We start from the raw sequence: 11204 nt of genomic DNA on the forward strand, positions 1-11204 counted from the left end.
GGGTACCCAACCCAGGAGCCGAACATAATGCTGTGCGCAATTCAGAAAAACCTTTCTGACACTCTTCAGACCAAGGCACAGGATTGGGTGTATCTTTACATGTTAATGCCACCAATGGTTTGGCTAGTAAAGAAAAATTTGGAATCCACTGTCTACAGTACGATGTAATACCCAAGAAAGCACGCACTTCTCTCTGTGTTTTTGGCACACTTAATTTTGCTATTGCCTGGATTCTTTCTGGGGTCAGTTTCCTTCCCTCCTTCGATAAGAGATGACCTAAGTAGGTCACTTCTTGTCGACAATATTGTAGTTTAGACAGGGACACTTTGTGATGCAGATCACACAAATGACGCAACAATGACAAAGTGGCTTCTTCATAGATTTCCTCAGAATCTGCAGCAATAAGCAAGTCATCAACATACTGAATGAGTGTAGCACCTTCAGGTAAAACAATCGTATCAAGCTGCGTTTTCAGAGCTTGACTATATATTGATGGACTTTCACAGTAGCCCTGGGGAGCGCGTTTAAAGCGGAAGCTTCGTCCTCCTAAACTGAAGCCAAAAATATCCCTACTTTCTTCAGCAATTGGGATGCTGAAGAAAGCATTCTTCAAGTCAATTACCGAAAACCAGGTTGCAGAGGCTGGGATCATAGTCAACAGGGCAGTAATGTCTGGAACAACTGGAAATTGTGGCACTACTATTTTATTCACCTCTCTAAGGTCAATCACAAATCTGTACAGAGGTGGCTGAGAGGGGTCAGTTCTTTTCAAAACAGGCAGAACAGGACTATTGCAAACATTGCCTCTTGTCTCTTCAATCACATCTTTTTCAATCAGATCGTAAATGATCGCTAACAACGCTTTTTCACCTTCACTAGAAATCTTGTATTGGGGAATTCTTGGCATCCTAACATTAACTTTCAATGTCACAACGTATGGTGGTATTTCCAAGAGACCCACATCGTTAGGACCAGTAGCCCAAAGAATATGAGGGAGAGACAGCAATTCTGTCGGAATTTTATCCCTCGACAAATACATTGGAGAAACCACTTTCTTACCTAGTGTAAGTTGTACTCCCGAAGGAGAACAGTACAAAGTTGCATACAATCTTTTTAACAGATCCAATCCCAACAAGTTCTCACCACAACCTGTTGTCAGAATAAGGGGTGCTACCAATTCACAAGGACCAACAGACAGGGACATAGGACATGAAATCGGGTTCCTAACCGGGGCGCCTGAAAAACCTACAGAAACATTTATTTTGCCAGACAAAGGTGCACAGGGAGTTTTGAGTGCATCATAGAACTCTTTGTAGCACCAGTATCCAACAGAAAAAGGTTCTGACACACCTGATGTAATCACCTCAACATATGGTCCACTCTGATCTACTGGAACTGAAACAACTCCCTCTCTTTGTCTATTGTTGTCCTAGCAATCATTACCTTCCATATACTCATCTTCTGCATAGTAATCATCAGAGTAGTACTGAGCTGTCCTACCAGATGCGTTATTCTGTTGATCAAACCTATTCATAGAATTTTGAGGTGGAAAGGAGCGTGTATTCTGAGGGACGTTTCCGCATCCTCCACCTCTAGGTGTTTGCTGAACATCTCTACCTCTTGTGTTTGACACACCATTTGCGCGCTGTAACAGGATAGGGCAACTATACTTAAAATGACCCTCTTCCTTGCAATACGAACACTGATTGGGACCCACAGGAACGCGTGGCTGAGTATACTCTACTCTTGGCTTTTGAAACTGTTGAGGTTGCCTATAATCATTCTGATAGTTATTCTGACCGCCATTATTCTGGCCACTACCACCACGTGGTGGATATGCTTGCTGTAACAGGACCTTCGTTTTGAACTCTTTAGTTTTCTTTTCTGCTCTATCTTTCTCATCTTTGTCTCTATTTTCATAATACTGCGCGGTAGCCAATATCTGTGCTGAAGAAGAAACTGCCCATGAACTCTCTGAATCCTTCAACTTTTTACACAAATCTGGAAGTAGATTGTGCACGAATTTATCGACGAACAGTCGCTGACCACCTTCTGTGCTCATATCTTGACCACTGTGGTCGACAAACGTTTCTTCAAACCTGGTGAAGAAATCAGACACCGTTTCATCTTTCTTCTGCTTACACGTAGATAACTTATCCCAATTTATACGCATCGCAGGCATTATAGTTTTCATGTAATCAATGATCCTGCCAGGGAGTTCTGCTACCAAAGGCTCAGGTTTAGCACCACCAGTTTGTAGGGCATCTGCGGCAGTAATATTAGCCCAAGAGTCGCCTAATTCCTGATTATGGTCTGTATGGCGAATCTTTCCCCCATAAAGGCTGCGGGACAACATTCCCAAATAACATATCGATATCGGCCAAGTTCATAATGCATGAACCTGCAGTCTGCGACAATTCCTTGTTATACCCTGCAGGATTTTTGCGGAGATCGGGCAATGTCTGCTTGAGGGCTAATACTTCAGCTCGCTTCCATGGGACATGTACCCACAAATGCTGAAAATGAGGCTGAATAGGTGGGTTAGCTGCTAGGTCCCCCTCCCTCCATTGTGGGGGAACTTCTCTCATGGGATATTGTCTTCCTTTCTTCTTGGTAGAAGACTCATAATCAAACAACAATTTGGAAACACCTTCAGTTCTAAGTGATAACAACGTCGCAACGGCCCACAATTGTACCTTTTGAAAATTCGAACCGTACATGGCTCAACTCGGGTGGGTTAGAGTCTAAATCATTCTCCTCTAAGTCTTCGCATAGAAAAACACACATTTTCTCGAAAACGTACCTCTGCTTTGATGCTTCCCATTGATGGAAGACATCCATAATAGATTCTAGCTCATATCTTATCGGGTCAGTAACCCATTTATGTGCCAAACGTTCCAATACTTCTTTCTCCCTAGAATCAGGCTGTTGGCTGCGAGAACTGTTTGTGCCCAGAGGCAGGAGCCAGACTTGCCGCTCCAAAAAAAGGATATAGAAGACTAGAAACAGTGCTTGCCACTCTTTGGCGGACAGACGGAGAAGTCGATGAAAAGACAAGTGGGAAGGCAGGGTGAGATGAGGCAGATGCAGAGGCAGTGTCAGGAGGAGTACCAGGAGTGGTGGTCGATACAGTAGTTAAAGTTGCAGGAAGTATAGGAAGAGCAGGTGTAAAGGCCGGTGACCCTTGGGAAGGCTGCACCGGAGGAATAGGAGCCATCTGAAGAGTAGCTGGTGGGTGCTGTGGAGGAACAGGAGGTATAACAACCATGGGTTGCGCAACTAAAGGTTGTGGAGGTGCTGTAGCATTTTGCGCATAGGGGGGTGGTGAACTTAACAAATGCGACATTAGGGGATCTTTTTCAAGCTCTTTTGCTGCTTCTTGCTGAAGAGGCGGCAAAACTGGGTAGCATTTATCTATTACCATTTTACGTTGCCTGTGCAACTGCTCACTCATCTGTTCTTCTTCATTGTCTTTATACTGCATAGCAGCTTGCATTATTGAAATACCCCTTTCTTTCTTATTTTTCTTCTCTAATTTAATTTCCTTCTGTTTGGCCTCCTTACGCCACAGGCGGAAAGAGTCAAACATTGCCGGCCGGGCTTTCTTCTTAAAAAGTTTAACTTCGAGATTATCTAGGATTTCCGTATCAAAACTACCATATTGGGGCCATTTTAAAACACCATCTTTTCTGGTGTATTTTATCCACACTTCATTGTATGTGATGGGGCCTACTCCATGTTTTACATATAATTCATTGGTTGGAGTTCCAATCGGAGGAACCGGGCACGAGTCCTCCAGTCGGGAGTCCCTATTGTTACAACCAAGACAAAACAAATTTCCAAGTCTGCTAGGACCAGGCATCTTCGCTCTCTAGTCTAGCTTCAAACTTCAAAGGATTATCGATTATGATATTTCTCGTGAATACTCGAGTCCTTCGGCTTTGGCGCTTGCAAGTTCCAAATCAAAGTGGTCCCAAAAGGGGACGCCAAACAAACTAAGGACTGGGAGACGCTCCACTTATACTTAACTGAGGTACCGATGACGTCACCAGAAGACTCGTCTAACGTTTCGCTCTACCAAACATCAAGGGTCCAAATCAGGGCGATAGTCACGGCAGCAGTCCTTTGTAGCGGTCGGGACACGGAGAACCTCGCAGCAAAGACCTTCGGAACCACGTCGACATACAGGGGTCGCTGAAGTGGCTGGCCGTCCTCCGGAATTTTCACACGAAGATCCTCACGAACCTCTGGCTTGGACCGGTACCGCTGATACCGCCCCACATTGGGCGCCAACTGAGGTACTGGGTTTTTCAGAACCGGTACTGATCCGGTAACCCAGGGGTGTCAGGGGCAACACCCAAAGACCTTGAGTACTTTCCTGATTCAGACCACAGAAACACAAATCTTCTAGGTGAAGTCAAAGATCGAATGTATTGGCTGCTACCAAGTAACAAGCGTCCTAGAAGTACAACAACACGGTGTGTATATTCTCAGGAGACTGCTCAACATTACAGAGCCAGGCTTCTCTTTTTATACAGAATATTAAGCATCAGGCAAGCATTCTTAGATTTACAGTGCAAACGTTCTTGGATTTACAGTGAGCTATTCACATATTTTCATTACAAAGAAAAAGCAGAGTCATGATGACAAGTCCACATTTTAGTGTGTCCAGTTTGTGATCAATTAACCGGCAAGGCCCAACATTTTCATCAGATATCGGTGTACCCCCAATAAAACCGGGCTCCTCCTCATCATAAAGCAAAAGAAGAGAAAAGAGCAGGGACAGGTGTGAGTAAGATTTGGGCGAGGGTGTGTGCGATGGGAACAGTTTATGGCCTGTTGTGCTTTGATGCTATCTCGTTCGGCCACTGGGAGAGGAACTGACCAAACAGGTTTGGCTTGGGGCAATGGTTCCAGCTTGCCCAGGTCACAGAAAAGTCAATTAAGGTGTATGTGTCCTTTGATATCGAATTCAGCTGTAGTTACAAGCCTATGTGAAGGGCAACTCACAAAATGGCTGCCAAGCGTAAAATGGAAGCCAAGGGTTCAGGACGAGAATGTCGATTTAGAGGTGAAATCGTCACTCGAATATGAGGCAAATGCTTGTACATGGTGTACTAGCCATTATCGGTCTTTTGATATAAAAATCGTCATGCTACGACAAAGTTTGTTGCACGAATCCAGAATTTTCAGAACTACAGAAGTCGCCGGTCCCGTCCAGGTCTAGGCGGCGGCTGTAGTGAAAGTAATTAAGATGGACAACTACCAACTCCCTATAAGTCTCATAAATTAGGTAAAAGTGACATGCTATGTTCAGTGTTTAGAAGTGGCGATAGAGTGGCGTGAACCATACAATCCATTAATGGCAATGTCATTATATATATTACCAGTACGAGAAATCTCAGATAAATTGGAAAACAAGCTTGGATTGTTAGATGGATCGTGGTCAAAATACCCACCACCACTTATTTGGTCCCATCATGCTGAAAGCAGGCCAGTGCACATTGTCAAAACTATACATATCCTGGAGCATTTGTACAAAGAAGTGGCGGAGCGTGTCGTTAGCCTCCTTGGCTTAACGACACGCTCCCCCACTTTTCAAACGCTTCCCCCTGCAATGGCGCTAGGTTTAGCAGCCAGGCACCAATGCAGGCATCCTTGTACCATAGTGCAAGAGTGTCAGTGTTCAGGGGCAGATTGTTTATGTACAGGAGGGCCCCCCTTCCTGCAAATAAACAATCTTTAAATGCCACTTTGTAACTTCTATTTGTGCTGCTTAATGCAGCACACACAGAAGTTGCAAAACAGAATTTTTTTAAATGATTATTTATGTGCAGGAAGGGGAACTAAACAATCATTGGCTGTTTGCTGTTTTAATGTGTGCTGCACTACACAGCACGCATGAAAACAGCAAAAACGAGGAGAGATGTAACATTTATCCTGGTTGCCCCAGGGTAAGACCACGTTTTCCCTGGTCTTAATTCTGATGCTACCTCCTATTAATGCCTCCCTTGTAAATAGAGTAAAGCGTCAGAATCGATGGTGTTGTGGTGGAATACCCACAGCAACACCCATTGCCCTCCCCTTTCACGCTATGCATAGAGTGAAAGGGGGCCTAATTTACAAGGCAGCGTTAAGCCACATTAAGTGGTCTAATGCTGCCTTGTAAATAAGGTGAAGCCCCTATCTTCACAGGACGGAACGTTTTAAAAAGTGATGTTCTTGTGGCGATAGGGGCTTGTATATATACCCCCCAGTTTGCTAAAAAAGAGAAGGTTCCTAAAGACGTTATTTTGAACTCCAACCACGCTAAGAGTAACCTTGTTGTTTTCCATTTTCTAGAACAACAAACACAATTCTATTAAAGTTAACCAGGTTAATCAAATCACATTACATGGAATATGTGCTCTTTTCAGTGGTCCAGAGCCTAAAGCTTAGTTGTTTCTGTGCAATACCTATAACTGGTGTTTCACTAGAGGTGTGAGAAATTGTGAGGCCCGATGGCTGGCAATTCCAGTCAATTTGTTTTAAGCAATGCAAGCTTCTCAGAGTGCTTAGTTCTTATAGTTGTAAAATATTAGGTGTGGCTGGCAGCTCGGTTCAATAGAGAAGCTGACACAAACAAATCACTTTTGGCCTGTGTTCAGCTTTGATTCCCCACCCGGACACAATGAAAATCAGAGCCGCCACTCAGAACTACACAACCCACCCAACTCAACAAACGCTTTCAAAGTCATTCCCTGCCTCTGTCTGGTATCCACCTCCTCCATGACAGCCACTCTACACTGGTATATATTGGGGTTCCCTTCCTGAACTGGCACCACCCAAATATCTGCCTACCCACCCAGCGTCCACCGTCTGCATCCTTTCTCCATCGCAGGACCTCAAATCAGAAAAGGATGGATGAGGAGAAGAGAGTTTGCCCTGCATCCCCGTTCACCATTTCCTGCTCCCTGATGTCACGGAGTGGCATATCAGCAAGAGAAGCAGGAGATGATGGACGGAGGCTGCACTCTCCCACCTCTCACTGGCTAGGTACACTAGTAGCAGGTGGATACGGAAGCAGCAGTGGCGCATTTAACTACGCATTTAGCAGTGAGAGGAGAAATCTGGACAGTCTGGCTCTTACCCTTTCACCAGAGTTTCCCAATTTTCTTCAACTACTTTCAAGACACTGGCCAATTATTCTGCAGTATCCCAAGAAATAGGTTAACTGTTCTTTCCCATCACATGTCCTTTGGTTATTTCTTTCCACAGTGTTTTGAAGGAACAACAGACATGCCCTTACTTCACGTGGCTCATGGTAGCTAGCAAGAGAGTAGCAGACGGGATAGTGCCAAATTAACTTCCCCTCGGATCTGGCTTTACTGCCTGAAGGGCAGGTAGGAGGATTCTCAATAGGGGGGCTGTGGTGTTTTATGTGACACTGGGACGGTTGCATTATAATTGCAGCATTGTCCTACATTTTCTCGAAAGACCCTGGATTGCAAAGTGTCATTTAGTTTAGTGACAGACCATTTCCTTAGGATTGGTCAAAGGATTTCGTTTCATTGTGCTTAAAATTTCAGCAGGACTTTGGGCATTCTCGCAAACCCATTATACACCAGTCTTGTGGTTTTGGGCATCACCTGCTCATTTAGAAACACCGATTGGAAACTATGTTGATGAACGATTGTGGTGCTTTCCTTTCTGCTGCAGACTACTGGACAGCTGGATCTTTGTACATCACAAGTAGGGAGAGGTTCTGTAGGATTATGTATAACCCTTGAAGGAATGATTATAAGTTTAAAGAGAACTGACCAATCTTCCACTGGGCTAAGTACAAGGCGTAGTTGTATCTGGACTGTGCAAGGTACAAGCACTCCCAGTTCTGGGTTCTGAAAATGGCACTTTACTGTGGGAGCTAAGGCCTTCACTAGAGTTCAAAAATAAGTTTTCAATTTTCTTGGGTACGGATTTCGTCACACTGAATGGTAAGTGTAGGTTTCCAAATGAGATCACACACTACAACTTCACTGTTCCTCCAGAATTGGTAATTCCACCTAACAAATGGCTTAGCAAAAAGGAAATCAATATTTTCCCTGCTTTTGAGTGACTAAAATTTGCCACTGTTTCCCAGGGAGTTTGAGTAATTTAAAATGTGTTGTTTTTATGAGCAATTATTCATTTTGCCTCACATTTTTCAATGTTGCATGAAATGTCAGCCTTGCTTCAATTGGCTCCTACACTCGCCTGGCCAATCGCATTCCACCATTTCAATCACTTGCTATCTTACTCCCATTTCTGAATGTCTGTATTGTTGTTCTCTTGAAGATCCACTGAGGCTCTGATGCGGAAGATAGTAGCTCAGCTCATTGAAATAGAAAGGTTCAAAGGATGTTCTAAAAGTGTTTACTCAAAGCAAAATCTTCACATTTTATTATACCAACAATGAAATTATAGAAAAATCCCTTCACCTTGATGGAAAATTGGCTGGTTTTTTTTAATAGAAGAACTCAGGCAACTTTTGTTCAATCTGCCGCATCTCCCAAGATCAATAACTTTCCAATCCGCCCATCACTCAAATGTAATTGAGATAATGCTCCTGAGTCGGACTGGAGCAAAAAAAAGGCAGGAACATTTCCAGTGAACTGATACAATGCGGGCTAATTTTGCTGCTATGGAGTAATGAGGCTCCCGAACATTCTGACAGACCTCGAAGTAAAAGTACAGTAACAGAAAAGAAAGATAATTTCTTCTGGGGGGCGGGCTGCAGTGGGGGGGGGGGGGGGGGGGGACACAAACTAAACACCCCTATCGAGGAGCAGGTTTACTTGCGATGATTCCTTGCTTCAATATTTATTCATTCATTTATCAGATATATATACATAGCACGAGCATATTCCATTTGGAGCAGTTTACAAAAGAGGAGTTACAAGAACATAATGTTTCTAAAACAAATTAAAAGCCAGACTAAAAGCAGGTGACTTAAGCCAGAAATAAAAAGTCCATCAGAGTGTATTGCCAGTGAATCGTGGTCCTCATCAAACATGGCCACCAATTAGTCAAGCATCAGAACGGTGAATTAGATTTCAATGCCTTCTAAAAGACATTCATGGATGGGTTTAAAACCCTCTAGGGGCAGAGCTCTAACTAATCCACGTCTGCACATGGATTCCTGGCACAACTCCATTGCTTCCCTCCATCTCTGCCTCCCTGCCCTACCATGGGAAGAGAAGCTGGGGCAGAGACACCATCAATGAATTAGCAGCACAGCAGTCCACTCCAAGCTGAGCATGTTGGTCGGTAGTGAACAGATTAAAGCTTGCCTCGGATCCCTGTGATCTTCTGGTCAGTCCATCCCAGATGTTTCCAGGGGACTACCATCTCTCCGTGGCTCCCTGATTCATGGACTCCATTGAAAAGTCTGGCTCAGAGATCTGCGCAGGCTCTGGGATGCCAGCCCAAGACCGATTCTGACTGGCTCTGCCATGCTAGTAGTGGACCCAAGAGATCCACTGGAAAAACACTGCCCTCCTCCTATGGAGCTGTTAGAAATTGAGATCTCTATTTGGCAGTGGTATGCAACCTATCCAAGTATGGAGAGCCTTCTTTCCAGTCACACACACCCAAGATAACCCCTTCTCACCACCATGGTAACTTGGTACGAGCAGTCAGGCCTATCTCAGAGGCAATGTTTAAATGATTTTTACATAATACACACAGTAACACAGTGAAAACAAAACAAATGGACACCATACCAGTCTAGAAAAATAACCAATCTTTAACTAAACCAGACGAGACCAAAATGACAACAATCCAACATACATAAACAACGATATTACTATTTAAAGGTTTAAGCAAGTTTGTCCATGGAACTCTATGGACTTGTCAATTTCAGCACAAAGTACCTTTGGTGCAGCAACATTCGAGACGAAAAACAGCAACCTAGGAGGGAAGCATTAGAAAACACAAGCTATGAGTCAATTCTTGAGTCCCAGGAGAATGAAGGCATCAGTTCTGCTGCCTGCAGGAGAAGTGTTGCGTTGATTCCTTAACGCAAGGAGAAACAAATACATCAAATTCTGAACATGCGGCCTTGACTGCTGGAGACTTGGCGCACAGCTGCGATGCGTGGAAAATCCAGGCGTGCTGGGTTGATGGGAAGGTGAAACAGGCACTACGTTGATTTTCATAGCCCTAAACAGGTGATGCATCAATTCCTTCAGCAATAAACAACAACATGCCAGTACTGATAAACAATTTACCTCTCAACAACAGCAAGTCGCTCCGCAGTGTTTGTCTTTGCGCAAAGACAGACACTGTGGAACGACTCAAGTGGAAGGAAATAGGACACGAGCCACTATGCACTCATCAATTCCACTGTCACAGCTGTGGGCAGTCCAATCATTAAAAGGCAGGACTTCCACAAAAGAAGTAACCCCTTATGCAACGCAGTGAGGATTCAACTTTGTGCGGCTCATGTTTGCTGGCCGCCATTAATAAAAATTATGTTGTCATCGGAAACTTAGATAGGCTGATCTAATGACTTGATTGAGCTTTTCTGTCCTGAGGAGAACCCTGGAAATTTATGGGGGGTTTGAAATGTGTCGACCTGTTTGTGGCTAATTAAGTGTACATAACCTGTTTAAATTTTGTAAATCTTGGATATGTTTGTTGAATCTATTCTTCTTTGGTCTGTACTATAATTGTTTTTCCGTACTGGGTATTATTTTTGTATTTGTGAAAAGTGGGTTGGGTGTAAGGCTGCTGCAATGTGTGTGGAGTGGGAATATATGATGACTGTGAAAGTATGCGAGCAATGACTGGATAGAATTGGTATGAAAGTGAACTGACGGTGGTGGTGGTATGCTAAAAAGAAAAATCAGTGTGAGTGTAGTGAAAAGAACGTTTTTAATGCTTCTTCAAATAATTTCATGAATCCATAGAAATGCCTATGTTGATGAATAAACTTTGATTAATTCATATGGAAACAGAGGTCCTGTGGTTTATTGTTTAACCTCAATGTGCTGTTGTTGAGAGGTGATTTGTTTATCAGTACTGGCATTTTGTTGTTTATTGTTTATAGGGGCTCAGCCTTACTGCTTGGAGTCCAAACCCTTCTTTTTATGTCTTGGTGAATTCCTTCAGCAGCACAGCAGGGCCTGTGTTGAAGTTGCAGCGGGGGCCTCAGATGTCGGAGAGATGATGCTCAGGACTTGGGT

At 43.8% G+C, this 11204-nt stretch overlaps 1 pseudogene; it reads right to left on the reverse strand.

Moving 5' to 3' along the window:
- Positions 1-1429: 1429 nt before the first annotated feature.
- On the reverse strand, positions 1430-3862 carry LOC147731429 (uncharacterized; annotated as a pseudogene).
- Positions 3863-11204: the final 7342 nt, after the last annotated feature.

This window comes from Lissotriton vulgaris, chromosome 2_1 (genome assembly GCF_964263255.1).
Source record: "Lissotriton vulgaris chromosome 2_1, aLisVul1.2, whole genome shotgun sequence".
Lineage (NCBI taxonomy): Eukaryota > Metazoa > Chordata > Amphibia > Caudata > Salamandridae > Lissotriton > Lissotriton vulgaris.